The following is a 7,763-nucleotide window of genomic DNA, read 5'->3' as shown; positions in this document are numbered from 1 at the left end:
ATAGAAAACCTGGGATTGTAAAGGGTATTAAGGGAAAAACCTACCCAATGCTTATACCTAGGGATGTGAAGGCTATTGAAGAATAACAGCACCATTTCAGAGGGCTGCAGGAAGATCAGTGTCCTCAATTGGGATAAATGTTTTCCCTAAAACATGGTGGAAAAGGGTTGGTTTGGGGAAGCACTTCAGTTTAGAGGAGATTTTGCTGAAAATTTTATCTTGAGTTCCAGAAGAGGATTTCAGTAACTAGAGACGAGTGGGAAATGGAGTCTTAAAAGGAGATGAACAGAATCATTTGTATATGGATTAGAATCCGGTGGGTGAAGGTGGACCCAGGAGTCTCTGTCTACTTTTGGTGATGGCCATGGACACAGGTGAGGGCTTAATGAGGGGAGTTCTGATAGTCTTGGTGGGAGGTGACAGAGAGGCCGTGAAAGGGGGAAGGGGGGTTCAAGCAGGTCTCGTCAGTTGTACAAGGGGCCTAGGGCTCCCACTCACTTCCTGCTGATGGAAGCAAAGACTTGTGCCAAGGGGCGTTCTTAGAACTCGAAACAAAAGAGTGTTGACTCGGGTACAACAGTCTTCCTTTGTTAGCTGCTGAATAGTGGCCTGTCAAAGAGTATCATCGTTAAAGAAGAAAAGCAAAATAAGTAAGTAAACAGAATGCCTCCTGCCTGCTGTAGTTTTGGCATTACATCTTAATTCCATCCTGTGAAAATAGGCCACACAAGCCTACATGACATTGACATTCACAATTCCATTTTTTTCCTAAAGATATTAACGTGATTTGTGGACTGAATTAACATTTTTATAGTATCCCCATGGAAATTGGCAGGAGACAAGTAATGTATATACGAGAACTTGGGCCAGGAAAACTAAAGTCAGGGGCTGACTGTTGACGTGAGCGTCAGTAAACCTAGGTCAACCATATTTCAACTCACACCTCGGCCTGTTTCACGCGGACTACCCCATTTGAAAAATCATAACAGGTTATTATTCCTCACCTAAACATGAATGTCTAATTATACTTTGTGAGTACCTAATAGTGAACAAAGAAGCATAAAATTACATTGCTCTGTGCACTGAGGTATATAGAAATGCAGGCGACATTAAGAGTACAGTGACCTTCAGGGCATTTTATTAGATTGATACACCGAGAAGCATCCCTTTTACCGGTCTTTGTTCGTAAAGATATTTTTCAAGAATCAACCTAAACAATACTGAAACGGCATTGCAAAAAAAAAAAAAAAAAAAGACTCTTGAAAGACCTCCCAAAACGTTCTAAATATATGAAATATTGGAGGCAAAGGTTTTTAAGAACAAGTGTTTCCCTTGGCTTCAGATCAAGACAAACTGTTCTCTGCAAGGGCAGCTCCTCCCGGGTGTGGAGAACAACTGTTAGTCTCATGTGAACTGAGTGTGCTTTGTTCAATTCATTAAAAAAAAAAAAAGTGTTTTTCTTGGAAAAACAAAGCGTACAGCGTTTTTTTGGAGTTAGGTCCCCAACACATAGGAGGCACAAATTATGTTTTGGTTTTCAGACGAATAAAATGTCAGACAAAGGAAATTTACATTCTTGGCATCTAGGCATTGTTGTTTGGGGGTGTTTGTAAAAGGGAAACTATTAGAGCTATATTATCAGCATTTTCAGTTGCCATCCGTAGAAATGACAATATTTTTTAAAAATCTAGGTGTAAAGTTTGCATCTCATTTCTGTTTGAAAAATTAGCTTTATTGGTAATGTTACTAGACACATATTCGTTGTTTGGTAAGCAGTGCTTTGAGTTAGAATTTTAATTAACAATTTTTTTTTAAAAAAAAATCACAAATTGGAGCAAACCAATGTAAAATCAAATACATTTTCTCTTATTTTCTTTATTTTTTTCCCTTTAATTCAGCAATTACTTATTGTCTTTTATATTGCTGGTGGTGGTGTGTCACGGATTGGGGGAACAACAGTTGTGACTATCGTTATGTTTTATGATTCTTTGACTGAAAATAACAACAAGGCATCTTGAATGCATTTTGGAGAATGTTTTTTCCTGATAAAATCTAAAGAAGGGTTAAACAACTAAATAAGAACACTGCGGGGTTGCAGCTGAGATGAAGGAACAGGATCCCATGAGCAATCCTTTCTCTTCTTTCTTCTCTTCACTCATTGGCTTCATTCTTTGTCACTGCCAACCGACTTTTATTTCAAATGGCAGAAGAAAGCCAACTTGATGTGGCATATAAGTTTTAAATTCTAAAATCCGGGGATAGATTAATTGCTTCAACCTGTGTCTGGTTCTGATTCCTAAGTGAATAAACTGTGGCAAGAGTGGTGGGATCGGATGAGACTTTAAAGTCTCCTATAGGAATCCTGTTTTGGTAAGTTGAGCAGACCGGTGCTTGCTTGGGAAAATAGTCACGGTGACAGTATCATAGAAGCACTTCAACTAACAACAGCTTTCTGATAATATTTCAAATCTCCTGTGCTTGAATTTGCTGTTTCACTCCAAATCCGTATAAATATGATTAAACAGGATAGCATTTTCTTTCTCAATGGGTAAAATTTCTTTAATTTGGCTTATTTTAAACACTCATTTATCTTATCATACAAACAACGCGTATCTTCACAGAAAAATATGTTAATATATTATTTTAATATTTAACATGTTAAAAACATATTCCTGATAGGAGGATATAAATATAAATAATATATTTAAGCCTATTTGCACAAGATGGACTTAAGATATCAAGTGTAGCAAAGACTTTATTTTCTAAATTTGTTTGCTTTTTATGTTTTAAAGCTAATAGACTTTCATAGACTGCTATTAATCAACTGATCAATTGGCATGCACACATATGTATGACTGTATATACGACGCCTTTGCTTTCTCTATCTACCCATGTAATTTCTCTCTAACTGGGTAGCTGGACTGAGAATTCAGTTCTGGATCTGGAAGGACACAGGGCGTCATTGTTTGGAGCTGTACAGCATGGCACAGAGCATACTGTAGACAGTACTCGGACGGGAGCACCATTGGCTGCCCACACCTCACTGGCATTTGTCCTCACTTGGCCAGGAGGCAGCTAGATACTTAGGATAACTAACATTTCTTTTTTTCTTGCCTTCATTCTTCTCTAAAACTGTTTGTTAACAGAATACAGTGACTCATAATTGACTTGATGCTTTAATCTTTATATTGATCCTATCCAATTCAGGGAGAAAATGAATTTTGGATGCAAACCAAATCAGGTAAAAATTATTATATGTTCCATGTCTCTGGATCATTGTGCATCATCCCTCAGAGTCCAAAGTATTCCACTGCATGGAAAAAAAAAAGTTGCACAGAAAGTTATTGTTAACTTGAAACAACTTTAGTTCATCACTTTAGAATATGGAAGTCAGGTTCAGATTAAAGGTTTCTTCTCAGAAGCCTTTGGCACATATGTTCTGAGATTTTACATGAGGGTAATGAACAAGAGCTGTGAATCAAACCAGATGACCATGTAGCTTCTGTCCTCTTTCAAGTGGCTATTTTCTTAGTCCTTTTATCATTGAACAATAATATAGAAGTCAGAACTGAGTTGCTAGAAGTAGAATCTTAAGCAACACAAATTAAAAACACATCACAGCAAAAATTTTGCTTTATTCAAATGAAAAAGTACATGTTAACAATGCCAGAGCACTCTGATTTTTGGATTGTCATATATTGCATTATTTTTTGTATGTATTATGTTCTTAGGTTCTCAGATATTTCAAAGAATTCCCTCGTTCTGAAAAAAATGATAATAAACTAATGACATTTGTGCGTATACATTATTTATATAAACTGGTAGATGCCAAAGACAATTTGAATTTAGTATTTAGAGCCCATTATTCATTTTAAATTTTATGATTTAAAGATCTACAGCCAGAAGTTTATATAATAAGAAGTGGAAAATGGTTAAAAAGTATTTGAAATTAGGTAAGACAAGTTGCCATAAGTTATAGATATCATATTTTTTAAACCAGTATTTGGGTGTTTTATTCTGCCAAAGTGATATTATTTTTCTGATTTGTGGTTTTATTTATGAAAAAAAAGCTTTCTGAGCAATAAATGAATATTTGCTTTTATTTAAATTACCATATTTATTTAAATACATGTAGTATCTGTAATACCCTTCAAGAAACTCTAAGAGGCAGAAACATCATTTTTTCCCAAACCCAAATAAGCTATAATATTCAAATAACTTTAGAGAAAGTGCATTGTCTTTTTTTTTTTTTTTTTTTCACAGAGACAGAGAGAGTAAAAGAGAGGGACAGAGAGGAAGGGAAAGAGATGAGAAACATTAATTCTTTGTTGTGGCACCTTAGTGATTCGCTGATTGCTTGTTAATTGATTGCTTTCTCATATGTGCTTTGATGGGGTGGGGGCTACAGCAGAGCGCATTACCCCTTGCTCAAGCCAGCGACCCTGCCCTCAAGCTGATGAGCCCGTGCTCAAGGTGACGACCTCATGGTTTTGAACCTGAGTCCTCTGCAACCCAGTCCAATGCTCTATCCACTGCACCACCACCTGGTCTGGTGAAAGTACATAAAGTAATAGTAGAAGCAGACCCAAAGAAAACCAAGTGTATATAAGATCAGGGGATGGGTGAAAGGTAGGTAGAGAAATTCTCAAGATTGATAAGGAGAGTAGCTACCACATCAGTAGCCAAAGGGCAAATTAATAGTTCCTAGCATAGAAAATATCATTTTTTTTCCTAAAAGAATGAACACTGCTATGCTTAATTCCACACGATAACTGAAATATGTTCCATGGCTTGTGATCAAGACTTTTATATGATTAAGATATTAGTACCTCGTTATGGTGTTCTTAAACCTCTACTCATCCCTAAACCTATACTGACTGTTCATTCACTTTGAGAAATAGAACAAAATTATCAAACATTCATAGATAATCCAGCTTCGATAAAAAATGCTACAATCTCAGCCCTGGCCAGTTAGCTCAGTGGTAGAGCGTCAGCCTGGCATGCAGGAGTCCCAGGTTCGATTCCCGGCCAGGGCACACAGGAGAAGCACCCATCTGCTTCTCCACCCCTCCGCTTCTCCTTCCTTTCTGCCTCTCTCTTCCCCTCCCACAGCCAAGGCTCCATTGGAGCAAAGTTGGCCCAGGCGCTGAGGATGGCTCCATGGCCTCTGCCTGAGGCGCTAGAACGGCTCTGGTTGCAACAGAGCAACATCCCGGATGGGCAGAGCATTGCCCCCTGGTGGGCATGGCAGGTGGATTCCAGTCGGGTGCATGCAGGAATCTGTCTGACTGCCTCCCCGTTTCCAACTTCAGAAAAAAAAAATGCTACAATCTCATTCTGTGACTCAGTTTCTCAAAACTACCTTGTGAATTTTGCCAAACCATGACCATTTCTAATAAAGGCACTTAGAGAATTCAAAATGCCATTAAGATAAAAAATTCCTTACTCCAACAATTCAATGGTCTCAGGGCAAGGTTTAATATGAATGTAGACTTATGGTAAGCCATGAGTTTCTTCGCCTTTTCATGATTCAGAGCCCCCCCCCCCCCATTTTTCCCTATAGTTTAGTGGGAGTATTTTGCAACTATCTGAGAGTTTTTCATCTTACAACAATCACTGGAGTTTAAATTGATCCTTATTTTTTTTTTCAATAATACGTCCTTGTGGCATTGAGTCTAGGAGATCTTTCCATGGGTTCCCACCCTTGACGTTCATTCCCTAGTACTGTTCTGTCTCCTTGTGTGTGATTTACTCCTCTCCTATGACTCACTTATGAATAACAGAACGTGAGAAAATTGACAGGATATGCTATGTAAGATTCCAGCAGCCATCTTGCCAGCATCCTTGTTGAGGGCTGCCAATGTCCATCTGGAAGCCTGTGTGACAAGGAGCTGAGGACAGCCCCTAGGGGCTGAGGGCAGCTTCTGGTTGATGCACCACAAGAAACTGGAACCCTAAATCATCAAGTCACAAGGAACTGAATTCTGCTCACAAAGGCACGTCTTTCCCATGTAAGCTCACGTGAGACCCCGCTGAAACCTTGAATTGCAGCCTTGAGGGACCCTATACCGAGTATCCAGATCAGGTATGCTCAGATTCCTACCTGAAAGAAATTGTGAGATAATAAATATATTTTGCTTTAAACTCCACATGTGGGGTAATTTGTCGCACAGAAATAGGTAACTGATACAGACCTGTTCTTTAATATAGGAGAAAAGAAAAAAATAGATTTTCCCAGGAACTGTGCCAAACCATCAGGAATGCAGTTCAGTTATAATCCAAAATTGTTCTCAATCTCCTCTTCACCCGCAGAGCATGGTCTGAAGCTCTTCCCACTTGCACAGGAGGCTGCTCAGAGAAGGGAGGGTTTTTCACACTTTGTAAAAGTGAGCCTTATAGGTATCAGTGTAGCAATAGAGGGACTGCAAAGTCACAGTCTGAACTGAATACATTGGAACTTTCAGCTGGCTGGGCTAAGCTCACTGGACATTTTTATATCTGTGAGTTTAATGCTGTGGAACTTCCCCGACATACCATTAAGGGAATAGGGAAGGAGATTTGACAGGATATTTAAAGGTAGTGAGTGCAGAAAACCACAACAATGTCAGGTTTATGCCCCGCTGAGCTCAGCCTGCTCAATGAACCAGTTATTCTTGCTCTATTGCAAGGGCCGTAGACTGTGAGCTAGAGACGGAAGCTCTCGGCGCTGCTACTTACAAGAATCATAAACCTGATAAAGATACCTAGTGCAATATTGAGTTCCTCCTGTATAGCAGGCATTGAAAAGAATACTACGCACCTGTTATGCTATGTATTTCTCATAGTGTCGCCATGGACTATCACTGTTTTATTTATTTTATCAGTGAGGAAAAACTTCAGTTAATTGTCCAAGGTCATCAAGCTAGGATGCATAGTCAGACTTACTGCATGTCAAATTCCTTGTTATTTCTATTATTTCCTACTACTACTATAAAATGCATGTCTCGGCATTTCTCAAGTCATAATGGTTGTGAGGTTGGGGCCAAATACCCGAGCGATGATTTTGCATATAGTATGAGCTCAGAAATCGATAGCGTGGTTATCGCTGACTTCCTACTCCCACTCATACCATGATTAATACCCAGCAGAACCAGGTCTCAATGAATACCAAGAGCCCTGGCCGGTTGGCTCAGTGGTAGAGCGTTGGCCTGACGTGCAGAAGTCCCGGGTTCGATTCCCGGCCAGGGCATACAGGAGAAGTGCCCATCTGCTTCTCCACCCCTCCCCCTCTCCTTCCTCTCTGTCTCTCTCTTCCCCTCCCGCAGCCGAGGCTCCATTGGAGCAAAGATGGCCCTGGCGCTGGGGATGGCTCCTCGGCCTCAGCCCCGGGCGCTAGAGTGGCTCTGGTCGCAACAGAGCGACGCCCCGGAGGGGCAGAGCATCGCCCCCTGGTGGGCAGAGCGTCGCCGGGTGGATCCCGGTCGGGTACATGCGGGAGTCTGTCTGACTGTCTCTCCCCGTTTCCAGCTTCAGAAAAATACAGCAAAAAAACAAACAAAAACAAAACTCCTCAATGAATACCAAGAGCATCTTCAAAGTGCAAAGAACTAAAAGAGCAGCGTTCTATCTTATAGAGACTTAAAAGAGAGTATCTCTAACTTAATCTTGGCCTTTAAAGATTTTTTTATTTTTTGTGCACTGACAACCTAAGCTTTCCTCTAAGTTTATGAAATAACGGTTGAACGGGAGAGATAAAGTGAGATTTAAAAAAACACGAACTAGGT

At 39.9% G+C, this 7,763-nt stretch overlaps 1 non-coding gene across 1 annotated transcript; it reads left to right on the top strand.

The window, feature by feature from the left end:
• The first annotated feature begins 7,152 nt into the window (after nt 1-7,152).
• TRNAV-GAC (transfer RNA valine (anticodon GAC)) lies at nt 7,153-7,228 on the top strand. Its single transcript has one exon. It is a non-coding gene; the product is annotated as a tRNA-Val (tRNA).
• Nucleotides 7,229-7,763: the final 535 nt, after the last annotated feature.

The sequence above is a fragment of the Saccopteryx leptura genome, chromosome 8, assembly GCF_036850995.1.
Source record: "Saccopteryx leptura isolate mSacLep1 chromosome 8, mSacLep1_pri_phased_curated, whole genome shotgun sequence".
Taxonomy (NCBI): Eukaryota; Metazoa; Chordata; class Mammalia; order Chiroptera; family Emballonuridae; genus Saccopteryx; species Saccopteryx leptura.
The sequence above is the reverse complement of the archived record's forward strand: the minus strand, read 5'-3'. Positions and strand labels throughout refer to the sequence as shown.